A 15,059-nucleotide genomic window follows, 5' to 3' on the forward strand; every position below is an offset into this window, starting at 1 on the left:
GATGCCAGACAAGGCTGCAATCCCAGTGGGACAGAAGAAAGATGGGGTTCCGTGGGGCTTGCAACATTAACATTGCTGGAGATTCAGTGACAGACACCATTTCAAGAAAAAAAAAAAGATAGAGAACTACAGAGTGGGATACTCAGTATCTTCCTCTGGTTTCACACTCAAGCGCAGGCACACACACATGCACACACATGCAGACATGTACACACACATGCATGCACATACATACACGCAGGCATGCATGCACACAGACACACACGCAGGCATGCATGCACACAGACACACACAGAGGCATGCATGCACACAGACACACACAGAGGCATGCACACACCCACACAACTTCAAACCATCTGAAACGCATCTGGCAGGACATGCACGCCAAGCATGAGATGGCGAATCATGAATGCCCCTTATTCCTCGGGCCTGCACTCCGGGCAAGCCCCTTCGCCTCTTGGGCAACATGATTCATCTACTTGTCACCAGCACTGGGCTGCTGTCAGAAAAAAACAGATTAGACCTGGGTCCGGCTCTTGAAGAACTCAGTTGGAGGCAACGGTGGGGGATGGAAAGACTTGACATATAAACAAACTAATTACAAAACAGTACTCACTCAAAATACGGAGTCTGAGGAAAACACCGTGGGACCCGGGACAGGAAATGACTAACTCTGGGGACCTCAGGGAAGAATTACTTTAATTTGTAAACTGGGAAAAGAAGGGAAGCGGACTACACGCACGTTCATCTTAGGCTGAGATCCATGTGTCTACCCAACATGCCCCAGTTATGGGGCTAAACACCAGAACCCTGATAGAAGCCTGCAACTGCTAGCTTACTGAAGGCGGGAGCTTGGTCTCTCTCTGCGCCTGTTTCCATGACTGTGGAATAGTCAGAGGCCTGGCTGTAATAAAAATCCCAGCAGCAATGGCCACTGCCTCAAAGGGTCAACAGGAAGATGCAATGCGCCCAGAGAAGCACCCAGACCCGCTCTCTGCAGAGCTGACTGCAGAGCTGCTGTGGGGGAGGGAAGGTGCTCCTGTTCAGACTGGGAATGTGGCTCTGTAGAGCTATGTGGTAGAGTGCTGCTGGCCTGGCGTGTCCAGGACCAGGAAAAGCATTGGGTGATGCACCCTTTTAATCCCAGCGTTTAGGAAAGAGATAGGAGGGCCAGCGGTTCAAGGAAATCTTCAACTACAGAAAGAGCTTGAGTTGTCCTATCAAGAGATCCCTTAAACAAAATACCGTGAATGACAAAAATAAAAAATTTAAAATGACAACTTCTTTGCTTGCTAGTCACAAAACATGCCTTTAAGTTTTAAAGTTGTGTGCTAAGGCTCCAGATTTAACCTTTTTAGAAGCAAACAGATGGTTCGTTTAGTCGGTAACGGCATCAGGTCCCATGTTTCATGTACACTGACATAGAACCGTAAAGGAAGTAAGCACAACATGAAACTCTTTTCCAGTTGTAAATATGAAGTGCCCGTGAATATAGGCTCAAGGTAACAGGATAATGCATCGTATTTTGGAAAACGATATGCTTTTAAACTGATCCAGCAGGAATTCTAAAGACTTTGGAATCACAGAAAAGCAAAACCAAAGGAGGAGATACCTTCTCAATCTCACCGAAACTCTACACTATTTTAGATTATCTTTAAAATCTGGTTTACAATACTTCAAAATTAAATCATTCTTTATACCACTGAAGAGGCAGGCAAGTTTGGCCACCCAATCAAAGTATAGGCAGTTAAGTAAAATTGTTTTCACTAGCTTTGCCTGTATGTACGTACGTATGTATGTATGTATGTCTATCACATGTGTGCAGGGGCCTATTACATGTGTGATCACGTGAGCCACAGGCTCATGTGAGCTGCCACGTGCCTGCTGGGATCTGAACCCAGGTCCTTGGCCAGAGCAGCCATCTCCCTAGACTTGGTGATTTCTATTTTTCTCTCACTGCACTCACAATGAGAATTATTTGGACTGTTATCAAAATGTTGTCATTATGATATGGTAATTGTCAGATGAAACGGGTTGTATCCAGATCAAATTAAACTTCTATAAATCAAACTGGATGTTTTAATTGGCAACATTAGCAGCACTCAACAAACCGAAAGATTCTGTATTTAATATTTAATATATTAAACATCATTCACCCATTGGCTTTAAACCAAAATCAACACTTCCTGACTCAAGGGGCCTGTGGTATTTTTTTCCCCCTTGGTCAATAATATTTAGGTTCAAACATCAAAATCTATCACTAAAAAGCCGGTGCTGAGAAAGGACTTACCAGAACTCTAAAAGAATCAAGAGGTGGTGGTGGTGGTGGTGGTGGTGATTTATCATACTCTTATTATAGTTTAGAAAGAATAGTTTTTTTATTCAAACAGTTTTGTTATTCTTCTTAATGCTTTATAAATATGTCCATAGGAAATGAAGCAAATTAATTCAAGCTATGATTTATTATAATTTACTTGTTTCTTGGTCAGGACATCAGACTAATCTGCCCAGTGCCATAAATCACAAGACTCAGTGACAGAACAAGATACATTTGCAAGTTACATGCAGTAGTGCACACCTGGAATCCTAGCATTCGGGAAGTTGACGCAGGAGAATCATGATTTGAACAGCAACCTTGGCAGCACTATCTCAAAGGTAGAGACACTATCTCAAAGACAAAACAAGGCAATAATACAAAAACTGGGCATGTGGGGAAAGCTCATAATTTAGCACTCATGAGGCAGATACTGGAAGACTGTCCATGAGTTCCAGACCAGCCTGCTCTACAGAGTTGTTTCCAGGCCAACCTGGGCTACATATCAAGGCTCTATCACCAACCAATCAACCAACCAACCAACCAACCAACCAGTCAGCCAGCAAAAACTAAGCAAATAAATTCCTAAATGCTTGGTGGATAAACTTTTTAGAATACATGTACACCAAGACTTTACACAGACCTGTGTGAAGTCAGGCGGCCATGCCAGCCCCCTTTTAACCAGCACAGCGGTGACACAATCATAGATGGGAGATGTTAGTCTGTGATAGTGCTCAACACCCAACAATCCAATGCAAATCATTAACTCTGTAGTCTAACATAATCTATGCTCAGAAAAACAGATGAAAACGATTCCTTCAGTCTGTCTATCCTGTGCTAAATTATATTACATGACACTCTGGTGTACTTGGTGTTCTTAGACTCCCCGTGAGCCACACACGAGTCCAGTCCCAAGGTGTCTGGAGTATCCTGCCCTTTGTCATTAAATGTTAGTTAGATAATACAGGCATTCATTTAAGGGAGACTCTTCAAAGCCAAAAGCCAGCCAACAGCCCCTGTATGGTAGCTCTATAACATCACAGGCCATTTTGGAGAAGACAAACCCAAAAGCTGACCTCTCACCCCAAGACTCTTATGGGGTGAACCTCCATGTGACCCAGGATCAATTTCCAGCAGCAGGAAGAAGAGTCCCAGCATGATCACTTAGTGTCTCCAAGCCTTCCACGAGTGGCGAAGACGCCTGAATAGATGGACCTGCAGGCACCTTCATGCGCTCAAGGGAGGAGGGCCCCTTATGGGTGGGGCCATCCCTGGGCTGGTGCTCTTGGGTTCTACAAGAGAGCAAGTTGAGCAAGCCAGGGGAAGCAAGCCAGTAAGGAACATCCCTCCATGGCCTCTGCATCAGCTCCTGCTTCCTGACCTGCTTGAATTCCAGTCCTGACTTCCTTTGGTGATAAACAGCAGTGTGGAAGTGTAAGCTCAATAAACCCTTTCCTCCCCGACTTGCTTCTTGGTCATGAAGTTTGTGCAGGAATAGAAACCCTGACTTAAGACACTGTTAAAATTTAGTTCCTACTTAGAAATCCAAACTCCAGCAGGGCAGTGGTAGTGCACGCCTGTAATCCCAGCACTCGGTGAGGCAGAGGCAGGCAGATTTCTGAGTTTGAGGCCAGCCTGGTCTACAGGACAGCCAGGGCTATACAAAGAAACCTTGTCTTGAAAAAACCAAATCCAAAGAACCAAAGAACCAAAAAAAAAAAAGAAAGAAAGAAATCCAAACTCCAGTATGTCCTGGTCTTCCGTCCCACCCACCACGCAAGGCTGAGTGAACCGGGCTGCCTCTGAGTTTCCGTACCACATCACCCGCAGTTATTAGTGTGAACACACCAGGATATAACTGCTGCTCACTCAACGAACCCAGCCAGTTCAGAGGAGAGAATGCGTGTTACTAGTCCCTGCACATTTCCGACCACCCTGGATACAAGACACATGACACATGGCTGTAAAATAAATTCTCCAAATCAAAGCATCAAAAACTCCTTTGTTGGATGAGATGGGGGGGGGGTGCTGGTACTGTATTCTAAGGATTTACCAACATGAAACATTTTTCTCATGAAACATTTTTAAGTTAAAAACCAGGGGACGACTCCTGTGGATGGTATATGTTAATAAAAATTTAGTACACTTTAAGTAGCGAGTAGACACAGAGACAACCTGTTCCCGGTGTGTGAGGTCTGTGACTCACCCTGGAGAGCCGTTAGTTACGGTTTGCCCATCACTCGCTCTGCTCTCTGGTTGTGGGCACAAATCCCACCACCATCATTTTTAACAATTCAACTTTTCAGAATAAAGAGTGAGCTGGGCGGGGCAGAACCTGGAAAAAACTAAACTACTTGGAGGGAGTGGGAGAGGTCGTGGAAGATTAGAAATGTTTTTTTAACAAAGCAGTGTAATTTAAGTAGGGGGTTACATCAGGCTGAGGCAAACAAGGAAGGGGTAAAGATGTCTTTGGCTCGAACGTGTTTAGTTTTCAAGTTCTGAACCGAAGGCTTATGCAGTACTTGTCTGCTCTTCTGTATCTATTTTCCCGGCTCAGTTCATCCCTAGCGAATAGGAACCGAGGTGGTAAGAAAGCTTCTGGCTCTCTGGCCTAAGAGCAGAGTGGCAGACAGGAAGCCTGGCACCTGCAAGACGGTGGGAAGCCTTTGAGCCTCTGTGTTCACCGCAGCCTTTCTGCCTGAGCAAATGTTGGCTTCTTGCAACCTAACACCCGAATTCAGCCGAGCAGGACTTCCCTCAAACCTGCCCACTTCAACCCCCACAGACCTGCACAAAAGAGCTGTTGACAGGCTGAATGCTGGGGCAGGAAAGGCAAACTGAACTCAGCTAGGAAGTCCTAGCCAGCTAGGTGGAACCGAGATGACTCAGCAAGCTGGGGCTGTGACCCTGAACTGAAGGCGCTCTTACCCAGCGCCTGCTACAGACGCTTGTGCACAGACTGGTCTAAACCCAGCAGCCACCGAGGGACCGCAAGTAACACAACCAGTCACAATACACAGACAGGTTTTTCTCACGAGAGTCAGCCCTTGGTCGTGGGTGGCAAGCAGCTAGCTACCAAGGTTTGGCTGAGAACATCAGCCAAAAAGCCCAGGCAGATACCCAGCCAGTAGCTGTCCTGTCAGACTGTGGTCCTGAGACAGGACTCAGATGCCAAGAACGGCAAGGGTGGGGTGGGGGTTGGGGTGTCTGTGTGGTTCTGTTGGCTATACACGGTCACTTCCAAAGCGGAGCTGTTAGCAATGCCGGGCGTCATGGACCGGCTTGGGCGATGACAGCAGCTGACTTCCACGCTTTCCAGAAGCCAGGATGCACTAACTCCTCTCCCGGCTGCCGGCAGCCATGCAATCTACTCTGCGTGTATTTAGTGTAAAATTCACCTTTGGGCTACTGTGTTCACCTACAGATGGACAGCAGCAGACCCACGTTTCCCTCCTCTGTTTTAGTCACATGGGAATTAATTATTAAAAGGGGCTTGGGACACTGCAGTGAAAACATCAGGGAGGAGAGGTCTGTGCAGAGGAAGCATGCTCCCAGCCCTGGCTGCATCTGCAAGTGGGACTTCACAGGGCTCTGAGCTGGCCTGGGAGACCTGAGGCAGCAGCTGAGCTGAACAGGCTCCTCTACCACCCTGCTATCTCACCTGGGGAATCCCTGAAGGAATCACCTGGCTGCTTCTCTGCCCACCCTCTATGGAGGCCCTCCCTGCCTGTGGACTCAGCCTGAGGGACAGAGATAGCTCTTCCTGTTGGTAGCCTGCCAGCTCTGCTGTCCCTCTACAAGGTCCAGTCTACAGAAAGTGTCAGTGTTTAAAATGGTGGGGGGGTGAGGGTGGGGAAGGGGGAGGTGGCTAACAAGCAGCCCTACCCTTTACCTTCCTCGTTGGTCCTGAATATGGATTGGGGTTCTTACCTCCTGTCTTCTATGTTTTTACAGCGGATGTTCAAGACAGGAGTGCATAATCACGGTGAAAGAGAGGCTAAATAATTTGCTTGGTCTTATTTGACAGTGGATAGCTGACTCTCCACCAAATTCTTGGGAACATAGTCAAAGGCATCCAAGAAATTCTGGGCATTTTTCTCTTTAAGACATCTATCTATCTATCTATCTATCTATCTATCTATCTATCTATCTATCTATCTATCTATCTATCCATCCATCCATCCATCCATCCATCCACTCCCACCCATCTATCCATCCATCATCTATCATCCATGCATCATCCATCTATCATCTGTCTCTGTATCTATTCATCCATCTATCCACCCATCTGTCCATCTATCCATCCATTATCCATCCATCCATTCCATCTATCCATCTATCCATCTATCCATCTATCCATCTATCCATCTATCCATCTATCCATCTATCCATCTATCCATCTATCTATCCATCTATCTATCTATCTATCTATCTATCTATCTATCTATCTATCTATCTATCTATCTATCTATTGTATTCTATTCTATCATCTGTCTCTGTATTTGTCTGTCTGTCTATCTATGAAATTCTGGGCATTTTTCCCTTTAAGAACTCTATCATCTGTTTGTCTGTCTGTGTTTGTATCCATCCATCCATCCATCCATCCATCCATCCATCCATCCATCCATCCATCCATTGTGTGTGAGCATTTTGTCTGCATGTGCATCTGTGTACTGTGTACATGACTATTACCTGTAGAGGAGAAGCCATTCACTTGCTTAGATAGAACGTGAGCTGCAGTTGTGGGTTCTCTCTCTCACAAGGAGGCTGGGACTGGAACTCAAGTTCTCTAGAAAACCAGCCAGTGCTTTTAACCCCTCGAGATACCTCTCCAGCCTGTGAGTGAATTCTTAAACAACTCAAATATCACCAATGACTTAGCACATGGAAACGGGATTCTGACGTCACGGAAAGTTTCTCCCAGATGTTTTATGTGCCATGGGAGGTGAGGATATAAGGCAGAGGCTGCTGTTTTCTGAAGCAGAGAGAAATGCATAGGGCATCACGACACTCTACACAAATTCTTCCTCACGTTCACAACCTAACACTCGAAACTACCATCCCTTTAAAACAAGTTATTTAAAAATAACTCAATATATGAAAAAGGCAGCTATGGGCGGAAGCTGGCCCGCAAGGCTAACGGTCGGTAGCTGTGTCATCGTGTGAAGGGAGAATTCGCCCTGTCTCAGAAGGGTGCTAAGGTGCACACGCAAGTCTTCCAATAATAAAAACAAGTGTTTTCTATTTAAGTCCCACTTAAATGGTATTCCATGTCTCCTTGCAGTTCTGACAGGCCAGGTCCCCAGACCTGGTCACTGCAGGAGTGGCAGAGAGGGCCCAGGTAGCATGCCGGGAGAACCAAGTGAAAGCACCTGGAGCCAAGATGAGCACCAGATGAGTTACGGGTTAGGGGTGACACGAAGGGTACTCTGGCCTTCTTTGTGATGTCTACACCCCACCTTCCCTTCTCTGAGGTTCTTTAGAGTGTAATGCACAGTCTGTGGCACTATGGACACATATATTGTGCAAGGGCAAATCCTAGACCTGCCACTGGTAAGCCGAGTAGCCTAAGCAGGGTCACTTACCAACTCTGTCCCTGTCTTTCCATATCTGTCCATAGTAGAGACAACGAGGGTAAAGATGTACTAATCCAGACATGTGCACCTGGAGCTCAGTCCCGGCACACAAGCACTGTAAGTGACTTTGACAGTGATAATGCACACTTAACTACATGGTGGAAATATGACCTGGGGACTACTAATGGCCTGCAGAAGCCAGCCGTTTCCCTAGGCAGTCACACACAGAGCCCTCTAGAGAAACTTCCTTTTATTCTGGACCCTGAGGACCACAGCCTACTCATTCCTTAACAGCCATCGTAGTTTACCAAGGAAGCTGTACTCCTGGGACCCACACCAGGAATGGAAAGATACGTCACACAAAGAGGATGCCCAAGTTTGGGTTAAACTGCTTTACAGCAACTCTGAGAATGGGCAGCACCCAATGACGGGCAGCACCCAATGACGCACAGCATCCAATGACGCACAGCACCCAATGACGCACAGCACCCAATGACGTGCAGCCGTGGGACTCCAAGCTTAGAAATCAAGGACCCAGCCCTCCAGATCTGCACGGCCTGTTCACAGAAGCTTCTATCTCCGTCCTCAGTGGCCACTTACACAGACGGCTCCTCTGCACTCCTGCGTCACAAATCCCGGGCCTCAACTCATTTATTATTATTATTTATTTATTTATCATTATTTATTATTATTAAATCAGGAGGATTTCAGGTACAAACCGCCACCTCTCTCTTGTTCTACCCCAACATGGTGCCAGCCAAAAGACTGAGAAGCCAGCGGCCATGCTGGATTTTTCCAAAGTCTGTGTGGCCCTGGTGAAAGAGTCAATTCCAAGACACTGAAATTATGAAAATGGAGGCCCAAGTGCTCCAAAGATCATATTGCATCCCCCCCCCCCCGACAGAAACTCAAGACACGACGAGCCGCGAAATAAGCATAAGACAACAGCTGGGATGTTTTGCTCTAACCCGCGCGTATCGAATTCTTTTACAAACAGTTTCTGGTAGTGGCTGTGCGTTCCAGGTGACCTTAAAGCATGTTTACTCTGTTTATCTGGTAACCCAGCTTGGCACCGCGGAGCCACTCCAGGTCCACAGAGGCTTGTTATGAAAGCAGAGGGTGGGCCAAGTGGAACCGGAAGTAGGGAAGGCGGTAGGAGCGAGGGTGGGGTAGTGGCCACTGCAGCTGGGGGTCAGCGATGACACAGGCAGATGAGTCATCAGGATTCACTGTGACCTTCACACGCACCCTGAACTGCACCTTCACTTATACGAAGCTATGGCCCGGTGAGGAAGGTTGGCACAGGCCCAGCTGCCAGCGGCAGAGCAGGAACCGAAACGGGGTTTCCTGGTTGTCCAGGCAGAGCGCTCTCGCCACTGAGCACATCCCTTGTGCTCACAGGGCGTGGGACGCAGCTGACCAACACCAGGACTCAGCCAGCCAAGGGGAGCCCAGCAAACCGCTGGCCAGTGCCATGTGTTGACAGAGAGGCCAGACAGACACCCTCGTTCTCATGCTGCGTTGTACATATACACAGTGTACACTCACATGCGTATTCAGGTTCATGTGTATTTATGGGTGCAGGGTTTACTTCAGGTGTCATAGTTGAGCGCGCTCTCTCTCTCTCTCTCTCTCTCTCTCTCTCTCTCTCTCTCAAATCCACAGCCTACCAGCCAGCCAGTTTCCTCTGGGGACTCCTGGTCTGTGGCTTCCACATGCTGGAACTGCAGGCAGGCCTCCTAACTCCCACTGAGGTTGAGGGATGGGCACTCTCACCCAACTGTGCTACTCTTGAAGCCCACATGGGCTTTTCATGGCCTGTCGCTGGGCTAGGAATCTATAGGGCCCAGAACGAGCCGGCCTAGCAGGCAAGCCAGTGGTTTTCAACCTGGGGGCCACCTATTCATACCAGGATTCGAAACAGTAGCAGAATTATGGCTATGAAGTAGCAACCTAATAACTTTGTGGCTGAGCTTTACCACAACATGAGGGACTGTATCAAAGGGTCACAGCATTAGTAAGGTTGCCCGCCACTGCACTGGATAGTTTGTAGCAGGCAAGCATTCAGCACAAGATCTCTGCATGCCTGCTCCCTGCCACCCCTGCTCTCAAATCTCATCTCAGAAGGGCTGGAACTGGCTTTGGATACTTATCTTTGAGAGTCTTTGATTTCTAGGAAAGAGACTACAGAGGAAATGGGGTGAGGGGTGGTCAAAGGTCAGCTCTGGCCAGTGCTGCAGTGCTTTTGCTCACACAAACCCAGGGGGTTCAGAATCTCTGGTCAGGGCCCTGCATGGCTGATGGACCAGCCCTGGTTCCCTCCACAGCTGTTAGGACATGCAAACTTTGACAGGTGGGGATCCTGCAATTTATCATCCGCTAAACACAGAGCAAGTGTGACTTGGACATGTTATTTTAACCAGGGGTTTCTGACGTGCAGAAACCATCCAACCTCATCTCTCTTCCTCATCTCAGGCACCTACATATAATTAGGCAGATGAAGCAGGTGGCTCTTCTACTAGGTGTGAAGGTTTATAAGGGCTCAGCCCAGGGAGTGGCACTTTTAGAAGGTGTGGCCCTGTTGGAGTAGGTGTGGCCTTGATGGAGTAGGTGTGTTACTATGGGTGTGGCCTTTAAGACCCTCATCCTTGCTGCCTAAAAGTCAGTCTCCCAATAGCTGCCTTCAGGTGAAGATGTTGAACTCTCAGCTCTGTCTGCCTGGATGCTGCCATGCTCCCGCCTTGATGATAATGGACTGAACCTCTGAACCTGTAGCCAGTCCCAACCAAATGTTGTCCTTAGAAGAGTTGCCTTGGTCATGGTGCCTGTTCACAGCAGTAAAACCTAAGACACTAAGATCTGCTCTCCTTACCTTGAGTTCTAACCAATCCAAAAATAAAACCACACCTCCCAAGGGAAAGAGGGCTGAAGAAAGCACCCCGAGGCTTTCCTCTCTGGTCCTCCGTCCTGCCAGTTCCTGTTCCTGCCATCAGTACCCACAGGGACACCCCCTGATCCCTGGCCAGTGGCTGTTCTAACACGCCTTGATGCTCCCAGACCTTCGAGGGCACTTCCGCCCTTTCTCACTTATTTATTTATTTTTTTTACAATTACTTGGTTTTCGCTAACTCAGCTTCTGAGGGGTTCATGACATGCATGGTTGCGTTTCCAGGGTCTAGTACCTTTCTAGCACATAGGATAAATGTTGTCAGTGGAAAGCATCATCACAAATACACACTTTTTAGCTGGATTTTTTTATTTTTTAAAAAAGACAACTAGCTAGGCAGCTGTGGCACACATCTTTGATCCCAGCACTTAGGAGGCAGAGGCAGGCAGATTTCTGAGTTTGAGGCCAGCCTGTTCTACAGAGTGAGTTCCAGGACAGCCAGGGCTACACAGAGAAACCCTGTCTCAAAAAAAACCAATAAATAAATAAACAAACCAATAAATAAATAAATAAATAAACAAATAAATAAAAGATTTAAAAAAAAAAGACAACTAACTCTCATGTATCTCAGGATGGCCTGGAACTCATTGTGTTGCCAAGAATGACTCTGAACTTCTGATCCTCCTGCCTCTGCCTCCTAAATGCCAGGATTACAGGGTGTACCCTTCCCCCCCGCCCCCAGGTTTTTGTGGTGCTGTGGAACCCAGGGCCCAGAGTCAGTGGAGCAAACACTCTCCCAACTGACCTACATTTTCAGTCCTTTCTTGCTCTCTGGGCTGGATTTCTACAGCAACACTGTTAACTGAAATTGTTTTTATCTTATGGACTGAGAAACTGAGGCTTGTGGGGCCCCAGGGTGTATCCTCTCTGACACCCAGTTTGCAGACTGGATTCCCATTATCATCAGCTGTCTCTAGCAGAGTACACGAAGGGAAGAGGAGAACAGATATTCTTGTGCGGACAAACGGCGACTCGCACATGAAAAACAAGTCTGAGAGACTTTCTGACCCCGGGAGGCTCGCCGTTCTGAGAGCAGAGAGCTGACAGGGATGGAGTCAGGGTTTACATTCTCAAGGGCCTTTCAGAGCTCGGCAGAAACGTCTGGTAGACACAAATTAGATCCAAACGTAGTTTATCTGATTATAAGGTCATGAAACAAAGTCTCTGGCTAGCTGCCTGCCCTGCCTGGGACTCTTGAAAGAGCTGAACACAGGACAGCCACTGCAGCTGACAGACTCTGCGGAACTCGACGTGGCTGATTCCCCACAAGGGCCCACGGAGAACCACGAAGGGCAGGAGCTGACAGAACAGGGTGAGTTTGAGTCTTTGACCTTCCATGACCCGCCAGAATATCTGAACTTCTCAGCCTAGGAAGTAAACTTTGGGGGCATCTGCACCTTAAGATTGCCCAACACTAGGCCTCACCCCCAAGAGGTGCTGCCTTGTTAGCCTGGGGTGTGTTGTATGTGGACACAGCTGTTCCAACAGCTTCTCCTCGGTTCTATGCAGCCACAAGTGGGGCCTCAGCTATGTTCAAAGTAGCTCACCTGTTGATTACAAGTTAAGCCAAGATGTGCAGTTAGTCAGAACTCTGAACCTGTGTGTGCCTGGGTTAAGACACTTAAGCAAAAACCTTGGGTATGGAAGTCCCCATGCCTAAGTCACTGGAAGTGTTCCTCCACCCAGGAGACTTTCTGGCCTCTCCAAACATTTCAACTACCAGGAGCAGGCTTCCTTAAAAGGCTCTTAGGAATTTTGTGTTTAGAACAGGTGAGCATGATGATGTATCAATTTACCTCAGGATAGTTATTTATTAAAAGTAATTTCTTTCATAAGCAACAATAAAGTGCCCCAGGGGTCATTCTGAAACATTAACCTCTGCACTAGGTTCTGGTGGATTCCTGGAGCTAGAGACTGAGTTTAGTTTCTCTTCTGCTTGACTCTGGGTTGAGGGTGTCCAGGTCTGATGACGTTGACAGCCTGTGTGACCCACAGCTAATGACCTGCCAGACTCATCTTCAATCTCAGCTCCTGACTCACAGGAGGAAGGTGTTCTCTTCAGTTTGTGAGAATTGGGGGGAAAAATCTAGAAAACTCCAAGATACTTTAATGAATAATGCTTGGGTTCCCTCTGCTTCTCATTGGCGAGGCACAATCCTACCCCTAATTCATATTCATCTTCCCTCCCTCCCTCCCTCCCTCCCTCGCTCCCTCCCTCCCTCATCTCTCCACTCCTCCAGACCCCCCCCCCACACACACACACACACAGCCTTCTTCCGCCTTTGCCTCCATAGGGAATGCTGTGATTATAGGCTCGCCCCACCAGTCTGACGCCTCTGGCACCAGAGACGGAGCCTGAAGTTTCTTGTATGCAGGGTAAGCATGCTTACCCAGACCCAAATGCCCAGCCCCGGGCTAGGTGTCTGCGGCCACTCTTCCAGCTTTCCTCAGATTTGCTGAATGTCTGGAATGCTCTCACTTCCATCTTATCGATGGACTTTGCTACGGTGACTGCATCACGTCAGCGGCCACTAGCTAGCTCGTGCTAAGAGTTTAAAGGTTTTTAGGAGCCCAGCCAGTATCAGTTGCCAGCCCGTGGGCCCTGAACCACAATCAGAGTGCACCTATGTTTGGCAGGTCTTTATGCTCCTCAGAGACAGCTGTGGAGGCTGGATGGCAATTCCCTTTGCTACTGTGTGTGACAGGAGGGGTGGCTGGATCTGCACCGTCCCTTCCCCTGCATCCGGCACACACAGGTTGCTCCTCTCTCTGCTGTTCTGTCTGTGACTTGGCCTTGACAGCACACCACCACAGAAATCCAAAGAGAGATAGCTCTAGAGTGTCTAGAGGCAGACAGGGGCAAACCAGGTCACTCTGAACAGACCAGTCACCTATTAGTCCCTTCCTCTTAAAATCCAAAACAACAAAGCCCACAAAATGGAAACAGCGCATCTTCCTAGGAAGTTCTGTGAAAATAACATGTTACAATAAATACCCAGCCCACCGTCAAGTACACAGTGGGTACTCATTACACGGTGATGGTAATTAGTGTGACATGGTAATTTCCTGTTTGTGGAATGTCCTTCGGGGCTGGAAAACCTGATTTTCCTATGCCTGGCCTGGCCATCCTCACACCATCCCCAGCCTTCTCTTTCCAGCCCCAGGGTATGTACTTATTTTAAACTGTGTCAAGGGTCCCCGCCCTGCATTCTAGATCTTGGTCAGTGCAGAGTTCAGGGCCTTGGGCCAGGCTCTCTGCCCCCCTTTCTGTAAGGTAATGACATTACTCTCATGGTTTCTTTCTAAAAATATTTTTTATCATGTTTTTAGTGTGTTTGTGTGTGCCCACATTTGCACACATGTTCACACGCATTTGCAAGCATTACAGGTCAGAGTAGAGCCAGCTCTAGCTAACTCATTACTTTTACCAGGTAGCTCCTGGGGACTCAAGTCAGGTCATAAGGCCTGGGTATAACCGCTTTCATGCTTTCACTCGCTGAACCACTTCCTCAGCCGAGATAACAGGGTTTCTAAGGTCTCTTTCTGATCCATAGGCTTATGACCCGATCTTCTCTGCCTCTTCATGGCTGTCCTGTTCTCTGGTTGTCCTCTCCGCCTTCTTCCTCACCTGGGACATACTAACTCCTGGGGGAGCTGTCTATCGCTAACCTATCCCCGCATGCTGACCTCTCTCTCAGGCCCTGAATGTTTACTTCTGGTGGCCACACATTTATAACAGATCACGTGAGACACAGATTTGGGTCAGGGGCTAAGCAGAGCAGGTAGTCTGGAAACCTAAATCTCATTCTTTAATTTGGATCTAAAATGACCCTCGCTTCAAGACCCGCAAGTCATCAGATACACACCTGAGGGAAGGGGACTGAGCCTTCGGGCGCTGAGCCGGGAGGAAGGAAGCTGGGTCAGTGGAGGTCTTCCTGAGAAGAGGTCACTGCGGCTTCTGCCTCTGTCCTCCTCCCTTCTGGTTTCACAGCAGAGGTGAGCGGGCAGCTCCCATCACATGCTCCACCATGAAACAGAGAGCGGCCACTCACATAGCACAAGGCCAAACGCCAATAGCTGGAAACCAGAAACATGAGCCCAAATAAACCTTTCCTGTAAAAGCCGGCCGCCTGGTGTAGCCATCACGGCCACGGGTGGATGGGTGTGCACGTTATGCAGCTCTATTAGAAAAAGGCTTCAGTAAAGTGCAGTAACAGTCCAT

General features: G+C 48.0%; 1 protein-coding gene across 5 annotated transcripts in view; it reads right to left on the minus strand.

Annotated features, from left to right (window-relative positions):
* The window catches only part of Lrrc8d (leucine rich repeat containing 8 VRAC subunit D), a 113,149-nt gene that overhangs the window by 16,749 nt on the left and 81,341 nt on the right, over positions 1 to 15,059 (minus strand). Inside the window, exon 1 of one of the 5 annotated variants that reach the window (XM_052198209.1) lies at positions 14,704 to 14,728. The exons of the other annotated variants lie outside the window; for them this stretch is intronic. The gene's annotated coding sequence lies outside the window, so the exon portion shown is untranslated. Of the gene's footprint in view, positions 1 to 14,703; positions 14,729 to 15,059 lie in introns of those variants that run through there. 5 annotated transcript variants of the gene reach the window in all.

Source organism: Apodemus sylvaticus, chromosome 11 (genome assembly GCF_947179515.1).
Source record: "Apodemus sylvaticus chromosome 11, mApoSyl1.1, whole genome shotgun sequence".
Taxonomy (NCBI): domain Eukaryota; kingdom Metazoa; phylum Chordata; class Mammalia; order Rodentia; family Muridae; genus Apodemus; species Apodemus sylvaticus.